Genomic DNA, 27481 nt, shown 5'->3' with positions numbered 1-27481 from the left:
TCAAGGGATTCACAGGTTGCCACAAAAGTGTCAATCCAAGTATAAACATTGCGACCATGAACATTAATTGTACCAGTACTTATATATAATGTCACTGTTACTGAGTTACTTACAGTTTTGTATATATTTCCATACTGAAAATAACTTTTTATAGAGTTAAGATCACTATCCAAGATTCTCTGTACATCTTGTAACATATGTTGTGCAACATGAATAGTTACACTATTCTTCTTTGGTGATATTTGTAAAAAGTCTGGCACATTTTCAGCTGATAAATCCAATGAAATACTTTCATTTTCTGAATTTTCTTCACTTGATTCATTATTTGCATTAAATAGTATAGTTGCATTGAAAGAATTAAACAATGATTTCACAGCAGTAAAACTGTTTAGTAAAGACATGATTACACATAACCCATTTATCAGGAGCACTCAGAAACACATCCTCTCTCTTCAGAGTCTTATCAGTCAAAATGGAGATCGAGCACTGCAGAATCATAGTATATGTTCAGAAATAAATAGATAATAGACAAGGGATATGTTGTGCTCAATGGTGGATTTAGGGGGGGGGGCGAAGGAGGGCGTACGCTCCACTTTGATATTTTCAAAATTTATCATTTTGTACCATAAAATCGTCCACTACATTTTTCGCCTCGCTCCGCTCGTCAGTGTTTCTTTCACTTTTTCGGAAATACGCCCCCTTTGAAAAATCCTGGATCCGCCCCTGTTGCTGACACACCACTGTTCCAGGTTAAATAGGGTTTGGTGCAACACATTTACAATGAGACGTTTTAACGCTAATACAACCGACCGCATACCAAATACCACTGGCTTATAATTGATGGTTCACCTTCAACTGACCTAATCACAAAATGTAACATGTATACTATGGCTAAGTTACAAAGTCAATGAACTATCGTTGAAGAGGTAGTTTCAAATAATCTACATGGAAATGAGATGTTCCAATGCTTTTACAAATGTTTTCCAAATATTGATCTACCAATGATTCCCCTTAAACTGACCTTATCGCAAGCTTTAACAAATTGGTAGCGTTGCAGCCGATCCCACCGAAAACAACATGCCTAAGTCTTCCCTTCTCTACTTTGTCAAGGCAAGACAAAAACTAAAATAAATCCGGAATTTTTTTTTCAGATTTGTGCCTTTTAAACAAGGGGGTATGTTTTCAACTGTTTACCTATCAAAATCGTAAATAAGCTGATAAAATCAATCTTGATATGTATGTATACTATATATCTTTGAAGTTTCTTCTACCTGATTTTTTGTATCAGCTGCAATGATATAAGAGGAGTTTACTCGTTGAAAATTAAATCACATTGTCCGTCTTGATAAAAGTTAAACCGGAAGTTTTTTGATTACCAAATAATTCGATGATATCAAAGCTCAAACCAATGAAAAAACTCTAAGCGGACACACCCTCAACTAAAAAATATGCTCACAAAATCATCTGACCACGACCAGGTTTACTCTGAATTACATAATTATTTATCTATTAAACGATCAGTATACTATAATTCCCGAACAAAGATAGGTTTACATTTTTTTCATCAAGACTATAATTAATAAGTGGTATCTCATTATTATCAGTTCACAATATAAAAGAACTGAATAATTTATGTAAATGTTTGTTCAAGATAGAAAATAAAAAATCCATTATACGTAGTTTTATCTTTATTTCTTATATGATTATTGCCATTCTACGCCATATGTGTATATTGTTTAATGATTGTTAATAATTTCACACCGATGCACTGAATATCAATTGAAATAATTGATTGATTGTTGGTTGCTTTACGTTCAGTAGCAAATATTTCATGAATTTTCAGGACAATCAATTGTAATATTGTATATTCTATAAGCTGTATTGCTTGAAATTATAATTATTAAAATACAAACTTGTACAGAAAAATGTACTTATACCAATGAATGATATCTGGTAATCTTACGATATAGAAATAAGGAGATGTGAGTAAATATAACTTCTGATTCATTTGTCAAGATCAATAAGATATGCTGAAACTAACCTATAAAAGGCTCCGACATGAAAAAATGTTAAAAAAAACCGAGATAACCAATGGCCTGATTTATGATATACATGTAGCAATAAACGAAAAGTAATAGGCTCCTTGTTTGGGACAGGTACATGTAAATGTGGCGGGGTAAAACAGTTTAGTGAGCGCTAGACCCCATTCATAACCGGGACAGAGGTGTATAACCACAACATAAGAACAAACCGCAAAAGTCAGTTGGAAAGAGCTTGACTCATCAATTATATTAACACGAAGCACAACTCTAACATATAGAAAAAAAACACAACGTACCGACCTGGCAGTACTCGCAGTTACTAGAAGCTATAGTTCCTAGCCAATTTTGACTAATAAATAAATCATGTTTTCCTAGAATCAAATGTCAATCGGATCACAAATGTTGACAACTGTTTACTAATATATATTCAGTTATGTTAAATTCATTGAAAACATAATCAATGTTAGTCAATATCAAGACAATCTTCAAAGATCTAAGTTAAATTGGTAACCTTTAAGAACGAGTTTTTTTCTATGGACAAGAAGTTTTAATGAACAATTTCTTAATTTACGAGCTCATATAAAAAAGTTAGGATGCAATATCTCATTTGAGAACAAATGTCTACAGGTACAGTTCGCCAATTTTTTTATCATTATTTTATCATTATGGTGATGCTTAAACTTAATATTTATTAGCAATATGTTTGCCGATTCGTCTTTTTTTTCTTTTTTTGTAGCAAGGGTGCTGTTTGTCTTCCCTTGATTATGGTTTTATATTTCACCTTAGTATGATCTTACTTTTAGGCACTGAGTGACAGTCTAATCATTTTTAGTACATTGTAGTGAACGTTTTTTTTTATAAATAAATTGTTTGCTTCTAACTTTCTTCAAAAAATGTTTCAGAAGGGAAATGGAATTTGTTTTTCGTTTCTGTTGAAAATTTGTAAGAAAATATAAACATCATTGATTGAAACACATGTCTTTTTTGGAAAAAAATATAGATTATGTATAGAAAATATTTTCAAAAGCGGTAATCAAACTGTTGTAATGTACAAATTCTATAAACATTGCTATTCAATCAATGAAGTAACCTTTTCTCATTTTAATGTACAAAAAAGAATTAATTATAACTTAGTCTAATAGTCTCTTAAATTATGAAACAGTGTATTGCTTTAATCTCTTGAATCTTAAGTTTTCGTGTCGTTTTCGAGTAATATCGGTCCTTTATTATCTTTTGGATTCAATATTCACCTATTGTTGTGACTACTATAACACAGCGTTAATGTAGTCTCAGACTATACATTTTCGTGGAAAAAAGCATAAATCACATACGTTCCTTATTGTTGTTAAAACATTAAGAAGATTTAGCTTTATCTGTGGTGTCCTTTTTAAAACTTCAGTTGATAAATATCATCATACAATTTAAGAATAGTGCTAGGATTCTTTTAATTACTCTTGAGAAAATAAAGGAACATAATCAATCATAGATCTTATCGTAGACACAACCTCAGATTTTTCTGGAATTTAGGTTTTTTTCGTCGGAGAGGAATTGATTCCGATTGGAGTACTTACTATGCAAATATGCTCACAAAACATAACTGATAAGTTGTCAATAAAAAAAATACACATCAAGGAATAACTGTATTATATTTTTATATTTGCTGACGTCAATCGTTAATTTTACTTTCGCAAATTGATTTTTTACCATTAGCGTTTCAATAAAAACATGTTTATTAGTTGCTAATAAACATGTATTTTAGGAAACACACATGTTTATTAGCAACTAAAGTTGTCCTCCTTTTGTCTTTGCTTGATAGTTGGCCTATGGGCACTCATTCAAATCTTCTTAAATATATATTATATACCTTTGCCTTCTTGAAATATTTGTTTATTTTTTCTTTCATGTTTAGACATGAAAAAAATATTTGTTGAGGGTGATAAACACAAATACAAAGATATCAATTTGAATCCGTACCTTACTTACACCGTCCTCGAAGACAAATGATTTGAAATAACTTTGAAGCCTCGTTTTAGCGCCTATAGAGATTTGTATTTATTTAGAAAAAGGTTTCGTGGTTTAAATGACAGAGCCCTGAAATATGACGTTGTTCTAAGGAGACTTTAGTATCTAATGCAATGAAGAAAGATCCAGTTCTTCAAACTTCATTTTAGAAAGTAAAATAAACCCAGCCCGTAGTTGTACAGGTTTTCCTCAAAAGTAAGTTTCCCAATTGAATTCTCAAAACTTATTGCCTTTAACAAGTGTAGCCTTACATGGGAGGATAACAAAATAATATTTCATTGGAGATTATCATTGATACAACTGTTCGGCCTTTGAGGATAGACTCTATAGAGACAATGCGTACTTATTGTCACGTGTTGTCCATTGTCTTCAATCTCCGGCGCAGAGATCATATCCGTTCCGTTCGATACTACGTAACATTACAGGGAAAATAGTACTATTACATTTTCCCAGCATAAGGTTGGCCTTTTGTGTACCCAAGGCAGGTGAAGGAAGTCAACTTATATGAGCGCTGTGGATGGATGTAAGGTACACTATATTTTTTTTATTTATCTATGAATAACTGCAGTGTGTATATTTACAATATAAATTTTGAAACCCATTGAAATATTTTCTAGAGAATTAATCGAAAAGACTTCCAAAATTTCATAAATTTGGTGTAAAATGACGGTGGGCATGGATAACATAAACAAGCTCTGTTGGAAGTTGGTCATGATACTATTTGGCTTCAATTTTTAAAACAGAATAATAAAGTACTAACACCACACATAACTGTTTTGTCCAGGTTTGTATTATAAAAAGTGGTAAATTTAGAAAATGTTAGTATTGTCGCCTATGGCAGAATAAATAGTACCGTTTTCTACACTCAATGTGTAGTATTGCGGATCATGTACGGAACGGATATGAACTCTGCGCCGGAGATTGCATTGTCTGCAGAAATACAGTAATCGTTTAAAATCGATATGAATGGTGCAAAGTTGTCTCATTGGCAATCATACCACATCTCCTTATTTTTATAATGAAAGTAATATTCATTTACAAAGTTTTAAATAACAATATCAGCATGAAACAATAACTTATTACCTTCATTTACGTAATCATCTAAAAAAAAAAAGAATACCTAAATTCCTGAAAAATCTGAAGTTGTGTCTACGATAAGATCTGTGATTGATTACGTTTCAAATCATTAACCTTCACCTGAAAATAATGACTAAAGTGTTTTATGTTTCACTCATGTTATAGCAGTTTTGCTTTCATCCAATTGACTGGAAAATATCTCCATCGATAAAAAATCCATACATAAATGACTTTACAAGTAGTGATATACGCAGTTAATTTCTGTGGGATTCCTTTTAGCTACGTTTAAGCGAAGGACCACTAGACACTTTGCTCATCATTAGGCCTTATATAGTATTCCTTGCAATGAAACCAATTAAACTCGAAGCAAAACATTGATATAACTATTCTTCATGTTTTGATTTTCGAAATTGTATCCGATAATACCACCAACAAACCAATATGGTAGCCGTTACAAATGAAGAAGAAGAAAAAAGTCGAAAAAAGGCAAAGTAGTAGTGTTTTTTTTTTTTGGATATCCTTAAATAATTTCAGGGGGAAAGAAGCAAAATAGTAGTTTAAATTGGCTACCCATATATAACTATTGGACATTTAGTATATATAAGATTGTTTGAAAATAAGATGTAGTTTTGTTTTGTTATATTTGACCTAAATTTGATCTAATCACGACCTTTTCATTAAATCAAATATTCATGGAACACATTTTCCGTTGCAATCTCCGGCACAGATATCATATTCGTTCCGTACGTGCTTTGCACGATATAATTTCCTGAGCCATAGAGATAATGGTAGGCCACAGACCACAATTAATTCCTCTATTAGTTCTTTATAACTTTTTGTCTCATTAAAAAAATTGCCCCGAATCTTTTTGTCTAATCTTTTGTGTGTGTAATGTATAGTACTAGTCCAAAAACATACCCAAAATTCAGAAAAATCGCTCCCCAAGATCTTACAAATTTAGCCATACACATCCATACCCCTATGGACAAGTCAAGAGATGTTCCGAAAACTGTAAATATTACCTTTTTGCACTTAGCCTAATCACTCTTTCCATATCAAAATCAGTTAAAATACAACATCCAAAAATTTATTTCACCTCTCTTCTTTCATTTCCATCCCATAAAAACTAAGAAATGAATGAGAAAGGCAAAGAAAAAAAATAAAGAAAAAATACACTTTAATTAAAGGGAACTATATTCGTGGACAACGAAAAGTAGGGTCATTAATTGTGGTCTTGGGCCTATTAGACCCTTATTCTTCAATAAAATGCCCCAAAAAATATCATGCATTAAGCTTATTCTATATCGAACCAGCATACCAAATTTCAAATCAATCCGACAAGTTTAATGGCAGTCCGGATAGTTTTAATAACACTACCCTAATGTTAATAATTCTAGGAATTTTCTGGCATGAAATTTTTAAAACATGTAACTTCTAGGAAAAGTTAAAGTTTCATAACTTTCTTGTTAAACATGATATCTTGAAAAAGTAAAATGTCTATAGTAGCTAAATGGTTAAATTTTTAGAATCTGAAAGAAAATTTATCAAAAATTATGTTTTTTCAATTGAAATAATTTTTTTACAAAAATTCTTGTACTTTTAGTTAAATTAACAACACTGAAAAGAAATAAAATTCCTTTAAAAATACTTCAATAGAAATCTCACTTTCAAAATTATCTTAAAAATTAGCTTATCTTATCTGTAATAAGTAAAATATAACTCAAACACTAATTAGACAAAATTCACAGGTATTTGGCCTGTTCACCTGAGGTACCAAAATGCATATGTATCATCAGGTCATATTACATCTAATGAAAATTTCAAACTAGTGTAATTTCTTTATTCCTTGAAATATCACCCTGAAATAAACTTTTTAGTGAAGCTTTCCTTTTTGTTTATTTTTATCATGAAAGAAATTTTAATGTTATAAAAGATTTCTGAAAGAAAAAAAATATTTAAAAGATATATCACATTTCAACAACAAAAGTTATTTAAAAAATTAATAAAACAATTCCCATATGCCTTTTTGTTAAATTGATTACTCAAATATTATAAAGTAACATATTTTCATAGATTTTGATCAAACAATCTTAATCTGGACCCCTGATAATAGAATAATTGGCTCAACTGGATACTGCTAAGAAAACACTGAATGTGGTCTCTGGAACACCCCACCACAGATTGCCTCAAAGGAAAAAATGTACATCAAAGCAGATATTGTACACCACTTGATTATAAATATAAGGATGTCCAAAGTTTATTCCATTAGTCCAAGTTGCGATATTACTGATACAGTTTAACTTTTCAAAATGTTCACTAAGGGTAGTACCCCATATTCCAAAGGCAAGAAAAGGTCAAAGAAAGACAACTCTAACTCACCAAGAAATCCTAGTTGGTTCCAAGCTGGCACAAATGTTATAAGTGGAGGCCTGACGTCGATACAAATGCCTGATTCAGCTAGTGCAAGTACTTCCTATGTGCGGCAAACTTTACAATCTCCTGACTGCAAAGAGGCGACTGGTCACATCTGTACTCTTCGACCACAAGCTAATGCTGACCTGGAAAGAGAAGAAAATAAAGCATTACATTCTGGTATGAGGTGGATAGACAGTCAACTGACACTCAGCTTGTACAACACTACTTATAATAAACACCAAGTGGACTCACCATCCTGTCCTAAGTTTAATGTTGACTATCATGAACAGAAAAAGTTGGGAACTTGCTGGCAGTATACCCTGAAATGCATAACCTGTGGTTTTATTGGAGACAAAATAAAGATGTACAAAGAAATAGCTAATGGCAAACCAGGACCCAACCCAGGACAACCAAATGTAGCCCTTGCATCTGCTTTGCAGGACTGCCCAATTGGAAATACAACAGTACAGCAACTACTTGCAGGAATGGACACACCACCACCATGTAGAAGCAGTATGCAACGCACATCCAGCAGAGTATCAGCTGAAATGGTCAAGCTGAACAAAACAGACATGGCACAGAAACTGGAACTAGTAAAAGAAGTGAACAGGAGGCGAGGTGTCCCAGAAAATGAAATTAACATAACTGTGGATGCTCGATACAACAGCAACACAATAGTTAGTAAAAAGAAGCCTGGTCAGAATGCGACTCAAGTTTTTGCACTGGGAATAGAAACAATGACCGATAGAAAGTTTATTGTAGCTGCTGTTGTACAGAATAAGATGTGTTGGGAAGGGGCTTGGCTTAGAGGGAAAGGCTTTCCAATAGAATGTCCTGACCATGAAGAATGTACAGCAAATTTATACAGAGCTGCTGCCCTGTCAGAGTACGAGCTGGGAAAAGAGATTGGAAACCAGCTAGGACTTCAAAAATGTCTGGTACGGTATGTGACCACAGATGGAGATGGACGTTCAGCTAAAGGTATTGAAGACGCCCTTACAGCGCTCGAACCAATGTGGAAAGTTGAAAGACTGGCAGATCATGTACATTTGGGACAGTCTCAATTCAGGGCCTCTTTGCGAGCTCAATACAGTCCAGGAATGTTCCATGGAAAAACAAAAGAGGAAAATAAACAACTGAGGACAGTGTTTAGCAAAGATATAAAGTGCAGATGTTCCATGATAGTAAAGAAACTGATGGAGAAATATGACAAAAACATTAATGAAATAAGCAAAGACTTACCAAAAGTGCTCGATGCAACTCTTCGCTGCTATGATGGTGACTGCACCCAGTGTCATGAATATTCCATTGTCTGTAAAGGTGATGCTGCAATTAACTGGTGGAGTCGTTCGTCTTACTTGTCCACATACCAGATCACTGCCCTGCAAATGGATAAAACAGACAAATTTTTACTTCAAGAAATCCTGAAAATGAAATTAACTACAGCAGCTATTGAAAGTATGAAACTTTATGACAATACCAACAAAAATGAAGGAGTTCATAGAGCACTGAGTGTTAATTTGCCCAAAAATGTAATATACTCCAAAAATATGGAAGGACGACTTGCTTCAGGAGTACATAGAAATAACAACATGCCGGGAACCTCGACACAACTTAAATGTACGAATCTAGGAGTAGACCTTTCAGAACGAAGTAAACTTCACCTGAAAAAATGGACACTGACTTTCAATACAACCAAGATTACATACTAAGACCAACAGTTCAAGCAAGGAGATTAAAGCAGAATGCAGAAAAGCTTGCAGAGCACGAGACATGGAGAGAAATGAACAAAAAGCATGACTATTACTGCAAAGGTCAACTAGATCCACAGCCTGCCTTACAGTTCCAGGACCATGACAGCTACTGCAAACCAAAGCTTCCAAGACCAGTTACTGACTGAGATGACAGATCAACCAGCAAACCAAATCATAAAAGGTCCACACAAATATTAAAAAAAGAATCTGAAGTTGTTGTACATTAGCTTTCAAATTTCTTTTCTTTTTTTCTCCCATTCATTCTGATAAAATTATATTTTAGCCTGCCCCAGAAAAAAAATATAAGTAAAATAAAAATAAAAAAGTACCCGATAATTATTTTACCCAAATTATTGTTATCCATTTTCAACTCCACCCTGCAGGGAGGGAGGGGATCTGGGTGGCCCAAGCAGGAACCGGTTGAAACGCATGACTGTCGGCTGTTGTTGAAACCATGAGGTTCCAACGACAGATGTTCGACAGTAATGCATTTCGAATTGTGGCACAGGTGCGAAACATCATCAGTTTTATCTATCAATTAAAATATTCTGATGATGCACCATGTAGGCAAGTCTGTGCACATGCATTTGTCTCCACCCTCTGGCATCTGGAAATTTACAATTAATAACTCCATATTTGCCATTAGGTGTACATAAACCTGTCCAAATGTGACACTGCCCATTATAGCCAGGTGCAGAGCTATCTATTAATTTTTGATTATATTTGTGATAAAAGGCATCCATTTTGAAGATGTGATTGTTTGTAAGACAATAGAGTAGTAACATATTCTAAAATATAAAAAGGGTCCAACATTATTGACAGAAAGGGCTGAAACTGGGGTCAAAGGGCTTTCAGTACATCAAAATGGCCAAAAATGGCCAAAAATGCCTAAAATTGCATATTATAACAGGTTTAAAGATTTATATTGAATAAAATTACAATAAACCATTACTATTTATCATTTGAAGTGACTTTCTGCCAATAAAGTTGGTCCTTTCTTTATTTTCAAGATTTTGGGTATCAGCCTCTTAGGCCACAGACCACAATTAATTCCTCTATTAGTTCTTTATAACTTTTTGTCTCATTAAAAAAATTGCCCCGAATCTTTTTGTCTAATCTTTTGTGTGTGTAATGTATAGTACTAGTCCAAAAACATATCCAAAATTCAGAAAAATCGCTCCCCAAGATCTTACAAATTTAGCCAATACACATCCATACCCCTATGGACAAGTCAAGAGATGTTCCGAAAACTGTAAATATTACCTTTTTGCACTTAGCCTAATCACTCTTTCCATATCAAAATCAGTTAAAATACAACATCCAAAAATTTATTTCACCTCTCTTCTTTCATTTCCATCCCATAAAAACTAAGAAATGAATGAGAAAGGCAAAGAAAAAAAATAAAGAAAAAATACATTTTAATTAAAGGGAACTATATTCGTGGACAACGAAAAGTAGGGTCATTAATTGTGGTCTTGGGCCGGTAGCCTTTTTAGAATTTTTAACAATGACCCAGAACATACATACACAGTTAACTGAAGTGCATTCATTATAACATTCAGAAATGAATGTGAATATGTATGATGACCGTTCCCTTTTTTACTATCTTAGTAGACCTAAGACCACTAATGCTTTTAGGCCTTTGATCATGCGGTGAATATGAAATTTAAAAAAAGCTCTAAAATTTAATTTTACCTTTATGTACAGTTATTTCATATTTTTTTACAACTGATTCATCCCTAAGCTTGGGGAAATATGGTCAGTAGATGCTGTATTATAAGTTTATTATGTATTACTCCTTAAGCAGTTACAGATCACCGTACTCACCGTGTACGAATGAAAGGAGATATGGAAATATGACAATGAGACAGCAACACAAAAGACACACAAAACTAAACATACATTTAAAGGTCTATTCTTTATATAAGACCATTGAGACAAATTAAAATTTTAAATCCTCTGATGTAGTTTGAGAGTACAAAGAACATATGATACAATATCTGTACTTTGCCATCTGTAGTTTAAATCTGCCTGTTTTCAATAATAAAATTTGTAATCTTTTAAAGCATTACAAAAAACTTGTCAAACTTCAAAATTTATTCGTTTTGTTTTCATTATCTTCTCACATATAAAGGTTTAGTACACGTATTTGATTGTGTAATCAGTTATTACATATAACATGTCATTAGTCTTGCAGTAGACATGCTTTTGGCTTTAATATGTTTGGACGTGAACTATTTTGTTGTAAATGGAAGTTGGTATTCTTCCTAGTAATACAGAGGTGATTTGGTGTGTGTAATCGTGTTATGAAGATACTAGTCAACAAGAAAAAGGATGCCATTTTCGGTCCTTTTTTGGTCAAAATGCTCTTCAACTGTTTCGAGTTTTATACATCCTTGGCTTTCAAATATTCGGCCTTGAGCGTTTCAGATGAAGGTAAATCCAGAAAAGCGCTTCGGACGCATACAATTTATAACGTGTTGTTTTCATTTTTTTTCTGCACTCGGTCGATACCTCTGCGGGTGGACTATCAGTCCACGAGGGTATCATCAGCTCAGTAGTTAAAACTTCGCTACTGACATGATTTATAACAAATCTTTCTAAAATTGCCTTTTTACAAATTTTTAAATTATAAAGAAACTAAGGTTTCAACTCCCTCAAGCAAAGGTGACCATAGATGGATTTGTATGGAACGCCACAGCTGTCTTATGTGGTACTCTAATATTACGTTATGTTTGTTTATTGTTACTTGATGATATTTTGTCTTTACATAATATGGTTTTGATATTACGTAATGATGTTTTGATATAACTCAATATGGAATAGTCATTACTTAATGATATTTCGATATTATTTGATATGGGTTCGTATTGACTTGATATAGTTTTGTCATTACTTAATATGGTTTTGTCATTACTCAATGTGTTTTCACCATTATTTAATGTGGTTGTGTCATTAGTCAATGTAGTTTTAACATTACTTGATGTGTATGTGACTTAACGTAATGTAGTCGTTTCATTACATGATGTGGTTTTGTTAATTCTTTATCTGGCTTTAAAATTACGTAATGATGTTTCAAAATTGACGATTTTACACTACAAGATGTGTTTGTTTCAGTCTTTGATGCGGTCCTGTCATTCTTTGATGTGGTTATCCCATTACTTGATGAGGTAAAACCACGTGACCATTTCGGAAAAAAATATGTTCCATTTTTAGACCGATTTCCATATGTCGTTTGTGTAATGCGCTTTGGATGAGTACCGCTATCCATTAAGTAAAAGTTCAAATTAAAGTACAAGTTGTTGTTCAGACTTATGAAAAAGGGGAACGACAGACAAAAATAAGAAAAAAGTACTCAAAAATTAACAGAAATTCTGACATAAGGGGTATATCCCCAAACCACTTGGTTCATTAGTTCTCAATTGGAAGTAGTATTATAATAAATTCGTTGTAGATTCTAAGAAACCTGTGTCTCGCCTGATAATTCTGTTGTCAGTGTAAAAGCTGTACATTAATCGGTACATTTCTCGGTAATAAAATTTATTTTAAAATGTTTTTCTTTAGATGCTTTTATCTTGATCTTGATCTTGAAGAATAACTCCTATGGAGGTTTACAAATTTATCATGTCATAACAGTTTGATTCAGTAATATTCAATGCAAAAAAACCTTATATAGAAATAAAAAAAATTGTGGTAACTATGATTGCCAATGAGACAACTCTCAACCTCATACCAAGTTTCGAGTTGAACTTCGAGTTTTAGTCACATCTAAAGTAAGAGTTCCGAGTTTCAATTCGACTTCAACTTTGAACTTAAGTCTCATTTAGATTAAGATTTGAAGTTGAAATTCGAGTTATCTAATATGAGTTCTTTTTAATTTTATTATCGCGGATCAAGGGCTTTTGCTCGAGCTTCCAAAAAGAGGGCGCATGGTTAGGTATGCGTACAAAAGATAAACAATGTTAGAGCATACAAAACACAACATAGAAATTGAAATAAAGTTAGATGTGGTGTGATTGCCAAATGAGAAAATTATCCAACAGAGTTTAAATGCAAGGGATGTGACACAATAATAAAATAAAATTTATTTATGTAAGCACTCATAGGCAACCGTACAGCCTTAAACACACTGTATAGTCGGATACAAAAGACCACCCCGTGAAAATGTAAAGCAATTCAAACGAGAAAACTAACGTATGTATTTGCATTCAGGTATCACAAATCAAATTTATTCGTTCATTGTGTGTTAATTTGCGTTTTTTGATTGAGTTAAGCCTTCCAATTGATATTTTATAGTGTGTCTTTCTATGATGTAATGTTATACTATTGTTTCAGAAAAGGGGGAAGGTTTGGTACCATCAAAACGTTTAATCCCGCTGCAAATGTTTGCACCTGTCCTAAGTCAGGAATCTGAAGTACAGTAGTTGTCGTCTGTTTATGTAGTTCATACGTGTTTCTCGTTTCTCGTTTTTATATAGATTAGACCGTTGGTTTTCCGGTTAAAATGGTTTTACACTAGTAATTTTTGGGGCCCTTTGTAGCTTGCTGTTCGGTGTGAGCCAAGGCTCCGTGTTGAAGGCCGTACCTTGACCTTTAATGGTTTACTTTTATAAATTGTTACTTGGATAGAGAGATGTCTCATTGGCACTCATACCACATCTTCCTATATCTATTAACGGTCTAATTTATAACTAAACAATCTACGAAAAACAAATACGACACACATGAAACAACGACAACCATTGACCTACAGGCTCCTAACTTGGGGCAGGCATACGGTATAAAGAAAGTGCGGAGTTTAACATGTATGTAAGCGCTAAACCCTAACCTAACCTCGGACTGTAGTGGTACTGTAACAGCACAACATAAGAAGAAAGGTAAAGACAGTTTTGATTGGCTCAACTCAATAGTAATATAAATCCATCGGGTGATCTCCGGTGCTTTTGGAAGGGTATGCAAATTCTGCTCAACTTGTGGCACCCGTCGTGCTATTCGTGAAAGTACAAACCCAGTGATTTGGTTTTATTTGGTAGTTTACATTCGAGGAAAAGATGACGGTATACTGGTTACGACAACTGGAATATATCCGTCGTCACCTGTGACACATATATTCCAAAAAGTTTTTTTCAATTAGTGCGTGGTATATCAGATAATGCAATTAATAATAAAAAGTTTGATATTCATATATGTTCAAATGATCATACACGCTAAAAAAAAATCGGAGAATTCTTATTTTATAGAATTGACGCTTTGTCGCTTCGTCCGCCCCCCCCCCCCCCCCCCCCCCCCCCCCCCTCCCCATTTCTCTTTAACTTTAGTGCGAGTTGTTTAAAGTGTCTCATTTGTTGATAATATAGTACAAGTCTTTTGATTTGTGTCGAACAGGCGACATTAATGTAGCGACAGTGAGATACTACAATCCTATATGCCTTCGTCGGTATTGGCGTCGGCGTCTTCATCATTTAGATCGTTAGGTTTCTCGTTTAAATTGTTTTTACAATTTTCATTTCGGGACCTTTTTAAGCTTACTATGTCGTACGGGTTTTGCTCATTGTCGAAGACCATACAGTCACATATAGCTATTAACTTCTACGTCATTTGGTATGTGGTTGAGAGTTGTCTCATTGGCAATCATACCCCATTTTTTTTATTTCTATATAACTTAATTAAAAGGGTTTTTTTGCATTAAACATTACCGTATTAAATCATTTTGACATGATAAATGTGTAAACCTCCATGAATTGTTCTAAAACTTGTATAGGAGTTATTCTTCAAGATCAAGATAAAACAGGGTTCCTTGGAATCTTTTACGAACTTATTACTAGTAATACTGCTTCCATTTGATTTGGGGATATCCCCCTTATGTCCGAATTACTGTAAATGTTTTAGTACTTTGTTCCTAATTTTGTCTCTCGTTCCTCTTTTTCATACCAAATAACTCTGAACAACAACTTACACTTTAATTTGAACTTTTACTTGATGGATAGTGGTACTCATCCAAAGCGCATTACACAAACGACATATGGAAATCGGTCTAAAAATAGAACATATTTTTTTCCGAAATGGTCACGTGGTTTTATCTCATCAACTAATGGGATAACCACATCAAAGAATGACAGGACCACATCAAAGACTGTAACAAACACATCATGTAGTTTAAAATAGTCAAATTTTGAAACATCATTACGTAATTTTAAAGCCAGATAAAGAATTAACAAAACCACATCATGTAATGAAACAACTACATTACGTTAAGTCACATACTTATCAAGTAATGTTAAAACTACATTGTCTAATGACACAACCACATTAAATAATGCTGAAACCATATTGAGTAATGACAAAACCATATTATGTAATGACAAGACAATAACAAGTCAATACGAAACCATATCATGTAATATCGAAATATCATTGCGTAATGACTATTCCATATTGAGTTATATCAAAACATCATTACGTAATGTCAAAACCATATTATGTAAAGACAAACTATCATCAAGTAATAATAAACAAACATAACGTTATATCAGAGTTCCACATAAGACAGCTGTGGCGTTTCATAGATTTGGATATTTTTAGGTCTTTTTTTTTGTCATATAGCTCTTCAACTGTTTTGGTTCTTATACATGATTGGCATTCAAATACTCGGCTTTGAGCGTTCCTGATGAAGGTAAATCAAGAAAAGCGTTTCGGACGTATGACATTTATAACGTGTTGTTTTCATTTTTTTTATATGTATTTTTAATTCAAATATCATTTCGCATAAAACTGTATTTTAAAACCTAGCATTTTTAAAAACAAACGTTGAATAACTGAAAATCACCAAAATGACCAGACTGGTCAATCATACTTTTTTGATAAATCTTAACGACTGAAAAAGGATTTTAAAAAATTGTGTAAATTCTATTAGTACTGATTATCAACACTTATTTTGATGTCTTAAATATTAGGAAACGTTTTAATTGGTAGTCTTGTATGCTTCTGTAAGTCAGATTGTCGTTCATTATAATTTGATTAAATAGTTTTGGTTTATTGGCGCTAATTTTGCTAAGTAAGTAACTCATGGTGACGCCTTTTATAAGCCATGATTTGCACTTTAACAAGCAAGCTCATATATACTTTAAAAATGAACAGATTGATGGACTTCAGTATGAAACTTATGTTTTGATTGTTTTCATTTCTTATATTTTCATGAAAAATGATTAAAAATATGTTGTTTTATAACATAAAAATCTCCGATTGAAAACGACGTGCAGAATTTTAGTTTGTATTGAACACATTTGTTCAAATTATTTTTGTCAAACAAACAGCTAACAAATAAGTAATAAAAAATTTAAAGATTTAAATGGAAAAGTTCCAATTTCATAATTAAAAAATCATTAAACATGGAGAAACAAACCATTTCAATTAAGTTAAACGATATAAACAGGAAACAAATGGCACAAAATTAATATTCCATTAGGATTTATTATGTTTTGGTAAAGTCTTTACGAGAACGCAATAACTGAGTGATTTCATTTTAATTCATATTAAACAATTGCCAGTGAACCATGAACTTCAAATGACCGCATACAACATTGTTTTGACACTGCAAACATTGAAACACTTTATATATCTTTCTCTTTATAGATACGTTTATGTTGCTTTAATCAAACAGATGAGAGTAGATAACGCCCCAATATTAAACAGATAACAATTAAATAGCGCATTGATATCAGCTAAAGATTTTTCCATATAGATTTGTCTTCGAGTTTTGAATAAATAAAGGCAACAGTAGTATACCGCTGTTCGAAATTCATAAATCGATTGAGAAAAAACAAATCCGGGTTACAAACTAAAACTGAGGGGAACACATCAAATATAAGAGGAGAACAAAGACACAACAGAAACACTTAAATGTAACACACACAGAAACGAACTATAAGATAACAATAGCCATTTTCCTGACTTGGTACAGGACATTTTAAGAAAAAATAGTGGATTAAACCTGGTTTTAAAGCTAGTTAAACCTCTCACTTGTATGACAGTCGCATCAAATTCCTTTAAATTGAACGTTTCTCTATCTTATGTACCTTATGGTTATTTTCTATATATCTACAGCTCATAAAATGGTTAAAATCAAATCGACACTCTAAGGTCGTTGTCTCCCCTGTGTTTTGAATATTTGGTTTTGAACAGAACCCAAAACTTGTCATTGATTTGGACATTATTTGTATTGAAGTGCTACTGATCAGTCTGAATAAAACGAAACTCGGGTATTGCGTACTTAATTAGAAGTTTACTATCATATATGACTGGATCAGTACCTCTGTGAATGTTTTATGTCAAGTTTTCTCAATACTAGTATTTAATTTGGCTTTCTAACTGCTTTGATTTGTGTGACACTGATGCGTCTGTCTTATGTAGAAGAACATGCGTCTGGCCTTATACATTGTAGGCCAGGTATCTTTGACGAGGTTTTACAACCACTGGATAGATGTCACTGGAAGTTAACGTTTAACACCTATGGCATCACCAGCCCAGTATTTAGCACCTCTGTGTGGACATAGAATACCAATATTACGGTCAATTTTTGTAAATATTTCTGATTTCAAGTTTTAAATATTTTGAAAGACTTATGCTTTTCTTCCTCCAGGCATAAATGGTATTCATCCAAAACAAAGGGTCAATCGGCTATTGTCAAGGACGTAACTACTCCGAAAAATAAGTGTCCCTATAATCCTCTTCAAAAGATATCATGAAAATAATCTGTGTTTAGTCTTCAACTCCTCTTTGTACTACAAATATTCAGAAAAGTTTATTTAAATTCGACTTTCTGAAACATAAGATTGCAATGACCACTTGCAACATTTCTTCACTTCTAAATTGAATAGTGAAAACTGTAAAACCTGTGGTATAATCATTAATGATACCTGTTTTCAAAGTAACTTTGCCACCAATGTGACGAAACATGTAGTACATGAATCCGAACGGTAATGCCACTAATATTGTATACGAAATTGAATGTACTCTTTGTGGAATTATATTTTTCGGTGAAACACGGCAAAGATTTAACGAAAGAAATATTGATCACCGGTCAACTGATAATGGTCCCGATTACAATATGTTTCTTTATAAACACATTAATTAGCCAGGCAATTTATTGTATCTATAAAAGTCAATATCATTGATAAACTATATCATTCAACACATGACCCCATATGGAGTACATAATATCGCTTAGATAGAGAGGATTTCTGGATTCGAGAATTGGGAACAGCGGTTTTTACGGATGTACCGACAAAATTGATGGTGTGGTTATTTTGTCTTATCCAAGGTGTAGTATAACAAACTAACTAGAATTATTTTACGCCTCTGTTCAACGCAATAGAAGTCATGGTCAACTGTTTCCGTACCATTATCAAAGCTCAATTCACTGCTTTTAGAGGCCCCCAAAAAACTTCCGTTTTTGTTTAAAATTCTGTTAATAACTGATTGGTTGCAACAATTGTGGACATTGCTAACCACAGGATATTCCTACTTTTAGAAATAAGGAAAAACGTTCTTTTTAATGTTGTTTTCACTAATAATGGTTTTGATCCTATCAATATTAGCAATATATATTATACCAGAAAATCTGTGCAGAAAACATTTCCTGATAACGTCAAAGATGAAACTACATTTGTCATTGCATATGCCTTCACTAAACCAATTTTATCCACCATTTCAACCACAGGAGGGTATAATGTAAAATCCAAACCTCTCTTTTGCTAAAATCCAAACCTCTCTTTTGCTATTGTTTATCGTCTCCATACACATACAGTTCCGCTGGTCATGTTATTACCAAAGACCTTGGCATTGTTAACAATGAACAACTCAAAGAGTTGTAAGCAAAAGACCAGAAATATCGAATTCTCCGCTTATCAACTGGAAGAAGAATTTTAGGTTGCATATGGATGCAGTTGAGGACTATGTCAGAAAATTGATAAAGCGCGATCCAGATGAACCAAAATTGGACACTTTATTTAAATAAATCAAAACTGTTCGGTCAGAAGCGCATTCGTCGGGTCGTCAAGATGTTCGATTAAACATCTTGCTGAAGTTCTTACCACTATTCTTTATACAGTGAGAGATGGTCTTCTGAAACATTGTGATGAGGCAATTTCAACAAGCGTGTCGATCAGATGTGGTTTCTTTAATATTCTTAACATCTAATGTAAAATCTTCAATCACATTCTATACAATGTCGCAGTAATATCAAAACTTTAGATTTATCTACGTTTTACACTACTATTCCCCATGCACAAATGAATGGTCGAATAGAACGCCTTATTAAACAGAGTTTTTTCTATAGAAATGAAACATCGTAGATAAAAATTTCTTGTTTCAGGTTGTGAAGAACCGCATTGATTTACAAGATATCATCAAAATGCTAGACTTTTTGATCGACAACATATTTGTTGAGTTTATCGGATTGATATTTCAACAGACAATCGATATTCCAATTGGTACTAATAGTGCACCTTTATTGGACGACTTGTTGTTAGTCATATAAAGAAGATTTCATTCTGAACTTTCTCAAAGACAGAAAGAAACATTTTTTTTCAAAATTCTATATAATTCCACTATGAGATATATTGGTGATGTCCTGTCACTCGAAAACACACAATTTCAGTGAGTGTTTGCATATCATGAATCCAAGTTAGATTTAGATTAAGGATACTGCCAAAACTAGAGTGTCTGCTTCATACCATAATCTTTTCTCGACGACTTTAAACTAGAATCTTTGACAGATGTGTGGATTTCAACTTTCCGATTGTAAACTTCCCATTACTTAGTAATATACCCGCTGTCCCATCTCATGGCGTTTACATATCTCAATTAATACGTTACACTCGTGCATGTTCATACTATAAGGACTTCATTAGAAGGGATGTGCTCCTTACACAAAAGCTGCACCCACAGAGTAATGAGGACGAACAACTGAAATTGACACTGCATTTTTTATAGTCACTACCACGAAGCGGTTGATTGATATGCTATGTCTGTGTCTTAACTCATTCGCGACTTGTATTGCAGTCTTAGATCTTTAGATACCAGAATAGCCCTCTAATCTGTAATTTTATCGAGTGTGTCCTTTTTCCGATTGTTACATTTTAAAAGTGTGGATTCGCATGGCAGTTGATGCATGCAAAGTATGAGAATTTACCCAGTCGACGCTCCCGGTCCAACTCCATTTAGAGTTCATACAAATTCCTTAGTTTTTGTTTGTTACCTTGATTTGTCTTCTTAATTGATTTATAAGAATTTAACATCGGTTACCTACTAAGCTTATCCATATTTGGTAAACCGTTTCTGTTTACAATGCTCTTCAACTTCGTATTTGATTTAACTTGGCAACTGATCCAATTCGAGCGCTAGTGATGAGTGTGATGTTGATTAAAGCGTCTGGCATCACAAATTGTAGGCCTCGTATCTTTAATGAGCTTTTATAACCTCTGTATAAATGTCACTGCTGATGGACGTTTCACCACCCTATCAAAGGCATCACCAACCATCTAGTCATCACTTCTGTGTCGACATGAAACATCAATAATGCTGTTTATTCCTGTAAATATTCTGTTTACAAGATTTAAACTATTCGAAACACTAAGGTTGTCTACCCGCAGGCATAGATGGCCTCAGTCATATTTGGCACAACTAATAGAGTTGTTTTGGGTTTTCAATGCTTTTTAACTTCGAATTTTATTTGGCCTATTAGCTGATTTGATTTAAACGCTACTGATGAGCTTGATAGAGATTAAACTTGCGTCTTCAGTAACAAATCGTAAGCCTGGTCTCTCTGATGGATTGTTATACCCAGCCAAGTAATCGACACTTATGTTCTAATTTATTAGTCTACTTTTGTCATTGCTTTAAGAAGGGAAGTTAAATTTGATAAATTGTCAGAGTACACATTCATCGTCTGATTTTGATCGTTTAGCAGTGGTTTATTTATTGTTAATATGCTTTGATACATATTAAATACAATCAACACATCATCAAATCATTTCTTCTGGTACATGCTTTTGGCAAACTCGTCCGAAGTTACCGATTGATTGAATACCTCTTTTAATATTGTTAAATCGAACTCGAGTGATGAGAGGTTAATTAAAATTTAAAGGATTGAAATTCTTTTCTTATGTTTCTTTAATATAAAATGTTCTAAATCTTATGCATTTTCACTAACTTCTGCCAATTAATAACAAATCAATTGTCAATAATTATGTAACTCACATTTGATTAACTTTACGTATTTATCAGAATTTGGCAATAAATTCATTAGAGAAATAACGATTATGATTTGGTTCACACGCCGGGTATATTAAAGTTCTGTGATCGATGTTTGTTGACAATTGGCGTGATTACATGCTAACTATTCACAGATATTAGACAGGCGTAATCAGATTGATTGATGGACGATATAAAATGAGTTCAAACCTAATCATATATTTCTTGGAACTACAAACAGCTTTCTGACAAACAAGCGAGGTAAGATTTAAAATACTGTAACAACAAAATAAATAAGACCATTTTTTAAAGAATTTAATTTTTTCCGAAAAGGAAAATAATATTTCGCATAGATATGTATTTTTTTATCATCCTGTTTCGAAAAAAATCAAGAAGTGTTCATGAAACGCAAACACTATAAAATATAAGAAATCATTCAACTTCATAAGACTTGCAAATGCCATTGTAGAGTATATTGTATTGTATGATTGCGAGATTTTGATGTAGTTGTATGAATATATAATTAATTAGTTTAAAAAGAAAATGATAGTCAAATCTTCAAATCCTCAAATTTCATAGAATCAATATTTCAGGATACAGTGTAAGGGTATGTGTGTGTTTGTTAATAAAGATGGTGCTAATAATAAATGTAAAAAAGGTTTTACCATTCTAAGATGTTCAATTATGCTGTCAGGGAATATTTCACTTAAGAAAAAGTTATGAAAATATTTAGTAAATGATTTCAGATACCACAGGTGCGAAAAAGAGATGCGAAAGATGATCAAAGGGACATTCAAACTCATAAGTCGAAAATAAACTGACAACGCCATGGCTTAAAAAAAAGACCAACAGACAAACAATAGTACACAAAACACAACATAGAAAACTAAAGACTGAGCAACACGAACCCCACCAAAAACTGGAGGTGATCTCAGGTGCTCCGGAAGGGTAAGCAGATCCTGCTCCACATGTGGCACTCGTCGTGTTGCTCATGTTAGTACAAACCCAGTAATAAGTCTAATTCGGAAGGTCACATTCGGGATAAGGGGAGCGAAGATGTAATTTATGAGATGAACATATAGCAGACGAATTTTACTGTCTATTTATATGTTAGCCTCTTCAATTGGTAAACATTGGAGACTAAAATATTCCAAATTATTATACGAAGTATCCAGGTAACAAAAATTAGCAGACCTGTTATCTAATTGTATGTTCTTGTTATCATATTTCATGTTTATTATTGTATATTTACCTTCTGCTACACATACATATGTTTGAACGTTTATGTATCACAAAATCTTGTGCTAAAAATATTGAAATTCCTTATACTAGTAATTAACTATTAATAATATTCCAAATTTGCATTTCCTTCTTTTGATGATTAAGTTTGGATAGGTATTTTAGAATTATGTAATATTTACTCGAACATTTAACAAATAATGCTTTCGTAATTTTTTTTGTAATAACCACTTTTGATATCAACTGATAATGGAATATATGAGAAAGACAATATTCTATTTGCACTTTGAGTAAAGTTTTCTATTTAGTTAAGGTAATAGTATTTTCCTATGTGTGATACTTACGCGAAGAAAATTTTTAAAGTGTATAAAAATGCTATATATAATTGAATTTGACAATGTTGTTTTATTGGTTAGTTTAGCCAGTGCAGATACAATGTCAATACGTGCAAGTTCAATTCATCGAATAAAGCAAGCATAATTTGTTATTAAACCTTAACATGAAATTAATATATTTCAACGTATAATTTTAATTCCTTTCGTGTTTTTATAGTGATATTTAATTAACGTCTTTACAGTAAGAGATTGCATTCGTTCATTATGCAATACCAATGTATCTAGTGCATATGATAAGAGTTCTATCTTTAGAAATCTGTATACTTAAATTTGAATTATACTTTTAATTTATCGATATAAAAATCAACAATATTTATTAATATATTGATGGAATGAAGTAATCCCATTCATCATTCTTTACATATATATAAATCTAAGATTATGTATTTTTTTTATTGAATCTTGTTCGTTGTTTATTCGTATTTCGATCCAAATCTGATTGATAACTCGGTCTTCATTATTATTCTTTTGATTTAAGAAATCGGACACTTTCCAAATGTGTCACCTCGGTAATATTGCAAAGACACCGTCTCTTTTCATCAGACCCTGATCATATCTTATATTTGAAAAAAGAAGAAAGAGGGAGATACCAAACTATAAGTCTAATTGAAACAGAGATCACTATGACCCCCAAAAGATACAAAAAGACAAACAAGTCCACACAACAGAGGCAGAAGACTAAAGATTAAAACGGCACTGCATTTCCTGTTCCACTAATGACTTCCGACGCGTTACATAATGTACCTTAAACTGCATAGAATAGTCATATTATCATTTGGTATCGCGTCGTATAATACAATAATGGTGAGTGTCGCTTGGCCAACGATAAGACTTCACTGTTTGACAATATTTTACTTTAGTGATTTAATTCATTTCCATAAGATAAGGGAGAATTAATGACAGCGGAACTGTTTAATGAAGTGAATGAACTTTACTGGCTAGTGTGTCTGATTTATATTTTTATACTTTCCAATGAGATAATTAGAAAAACAAGGAATGTAACCTCCAGTGGTGCTAACTAATATATGCAGCGGCAGAACACATTAATTTATAGAACTTTTGTTTATGGAAGACCAAACCTTGTTCTAGTAAATCCGTGTATTCTGCAGAATAAGCAAATAGTTTGCATTTCATTATTGTCATTTTAGTAAATATAAAAATAGGAACTTCCCACTTTTTTCAGTTTCTCAGTTGCTTGTAGATGCATTCACATTTTTTGTTTATTATGTTATACACTTTTACAACGGATTGAAAAATAATTACAATCTGTCTGACTTGAATATAGTTTTGGATGTTTTATGAAGCCAAAGTGTTTAGGACAACTCTGCATGTAACATTTACCAAATGCATAAACTATCAGCACCAGTACATACTCTAACTCTTAACTTCACCGAATGTGAAAGTTTGAATGTTAATACGGTTTCTATAACAAAGGAAAGACAAGACTGGCACCGATAAAAACAGATAACTAAAGATAAAACAACATAAATTCCTTTCAAAAAATCTAGAGAAGTGCTCCAAAAGTGGAGGAAGTACCCGCCGGCAAGTAAAATTAAATTGGTGGTCATTCCAATTCGATGATGTCATACATGAGGAAAAGAGGACCAAATTTTTGCCAGAGTGGAACATACAAGTGATCATCAATACTTGTGTTAAGTTGTATCGCCATTGTATATTTCTTTTGCATCAGTACTAGTAGACGTTTTTGAAATATTTGAATCGAGACTGCAATTTTGTATGCAGAAAGGCTAAGAATTCTGGTTTTACATAGAGACTTTACATTGATCATTCTAATTTGATTAGCAATTCAAAAGAAAGATAACAAGTTCTTTAATGCTTCTATTTCGTAAATCATCAGGTAGACGTGCATATCTTTCAATTCTTCTAAGTTATCAAAGAAAAATAAAAATAAGAAGACACAAACAAACATAACACAATACATTAACCAATTCCAAATAAATGTTTGAATTATCGTTTGAAAAGCATGGTGAGGTGCAAAAACGGTGTTATCAATCAAATTAAAAAGAGAACCAAAAATTGCATGTTAAGTTTTGTGATAATACTTTCCGCTGACCATAGAAGATATGCCTAAAATATCGAATATTTGACTTTAACATTAAATAAAAATATACTATATAATTCTAATTCATTTCGTGTCTTCATTAGGATATCTTATTAATATCTTTAATGTTTGGTATGTCAAGCGTTGAACATGAAATCGGATCAACTGGCATCTTTTAAATATACACTTTCAAAAGAGAGGCGGAAGATACCAAAGGGTTATTAAAAGTCATCAGTCGAAAACAAACTGACAATGCAATGGCAAAAAAACAAAAAACAACGAAAAGACAAACAACAGTAGACAAAACACAACATAAAAAACTAAAGACTGAGAAACTTAATCTTAAACAAGCAAAATAGTTCAGTCTAGTGAAACATTGAAATGTTTGAGTCAGTGAAGAATTAAAATAAGCCGTGTTATCACTTAAGTATGTTGTCTGTTTGTCAATATTTTTGAAAGAATTAAGCGTTTTACGACCACTGACCAATATATCAAAAGAGGTGAACCTTTCATTTAAAATACTGCTTCCGCCACTTCCAATTGAATAAGCAAAACTATGCTATAATATGTATTATACTTATAAGGCAATCTCAATGGTTCGACAGACGTGAAACAATGAGTTAGAATAAATATTCAAATCAAAGATCTAAATAATATGCACCAACGCACAAGACCAGAGAGAGATTTTAATGAAAAAGTATAAATTCATGACTGAAAATATAAGAAATGTGCCTATCTCTTCTCGCTACATATGTTTCATCTATGGGGTAATTTATTTCTTTTAATTCTAACTTGCGTCATTTACGATTTCTTGTGTTTCCTAACATACTTTAAGTTTTATCATTTCAGAGGTGCCGTAAATTTAGTACCGTTAATGTTTTTAAAAGAATTTGGCTATAATACTTAACTGTAAGATGAAGTTTGAGATTATTTCATTCAGGTCTAAATATTTAGGTATTGTTAACTCATTTCTCTGACGTCAGTCTATTGTTCTAACTGCAGATTATTTTTTAAGAATCCATTGGCCACTGTGTTCGTTAACTCAAGATAACGTATATATAATATCACTTTTAACTTACAATATTTAACCTCTCAAAAAGGAGTATCATATAAAGGGTTCGATCTTGCGCGTATTTTCATCGTGAATTATTAGTTTTTAGTCTATGCATCATACCACTAGATCACAAGTGCTGCCATATATCATTATTCAAATATACTCTTAAAGCGCTTACTTGTCAATACATGCCAACAAACGGGATTTCTGTCTCATTGATAATTAGCGTTTGCAAATATAAACTTGGTATGCTCATGTTCTTTTCAATTGTTAGTTGATTTGTTTTATTTTGGGTGCATTTTTTTTTTACGGTAGGATAATAATTTTCGACATTTGGACGTTCTTGAGGATAATCATATAGCAATTTCAAAATACAGAATGACAAAGATACAAGAGAAAAAACGAATCAAACATTTTCTTTAAAATCATAAAAAAGAGTTTATTCCGGATGTCAGGTTTGAACATTGTTCAATTTTCAACATCGTTGTGATGAACTGAACCTTTATACGATTGTGGCTATTACTCAATAGTTGTAGCCACTATAAAAGAAACATCGATATGCGCATCAGAATTGTCACTTTAAGTTTCATAATACTGGTATTATCATATCAATCACATTTTCTTTTTTATTATTATTAATAGTCGAAATAAACATCACGTCAATATTGAACGGAATTTAATTCAAATAAAGTGTGATATAAAAGCTATGACCGTGATACTACTTTTTTGACAGTACAAAACTAAAACAAAAATATTACCATTATATGAAATCAAAATATATTATACCTCTGAGATTAAAACAATATTTTGCTCTAGAAAAAAGAAAAACGAAAAAGAAATTTTCATTCCGGGTACAAGGTTGGAACTTCGTACTGTTAATATCAACGTAATGACATTCGTTACCAACGACTAAACGATCACGAATATGAGCAACTTGATTGAAAAGTTAAGAATTAACATAGTTATACATCCATAACTAAAGCATAATTCATCCTTCACGTTCAAATAACTATTGTTAGTTGTATAATAGCTAATAATTGCCTTAATCTTGGTTAAACGAAATATTTAACAGCTACGTTTGAATTTTACTTTCTAAAGAATTGAAGAATCAACCTGTAACAGATGTTAAACAAAATTATGTTATATTTAACTTTTATAAACGTGTCGGA

The 27481-nt window shown here is 32.5% G+C and overlaps 1 protein-coding gene across 2 annotated transcripts in view; it reads left to right on the top strand.

The window, feature by feature from the left end:
- The first annotated feature begins 21699 nt into the window (after positions 1-21699).
- The window catches only part of LOC127720002 (uncharacterized), a 37578-nt gene continuing 31796 nt past the window's right edge, over positions 21700-27481 (top strand). For both annotated transcript variants that reach the window (XM_052226392.1, XM_052226390.1), the window contains exon 1: positions 21700-21823. The gene's annotated coding sequence lies outside the window, so the exon portion shown is untranslated. The remainder of the gene's footprint in view (positions 21824-27481) is intronic.

Source organism: Mytilus californianus, unplaced genomic scaffold (assembly GCF_021869535.1).
Source record: "Mytilus californianus isolate M0D057914Y unplaced genomic scaffold, xbMytCali1.0.p SCAF_11, whole genome shotgun sequence".
NCBI classification, from domain to species: Eukaryota; Metazoa; Mollusca; class Bivalvia; order Mytilida; family Mytilidae; genus Mytilus; species Mytilus californianus.
This window is presented reverse-complemented; position numbering and strand designations above follow the sequence as displayed.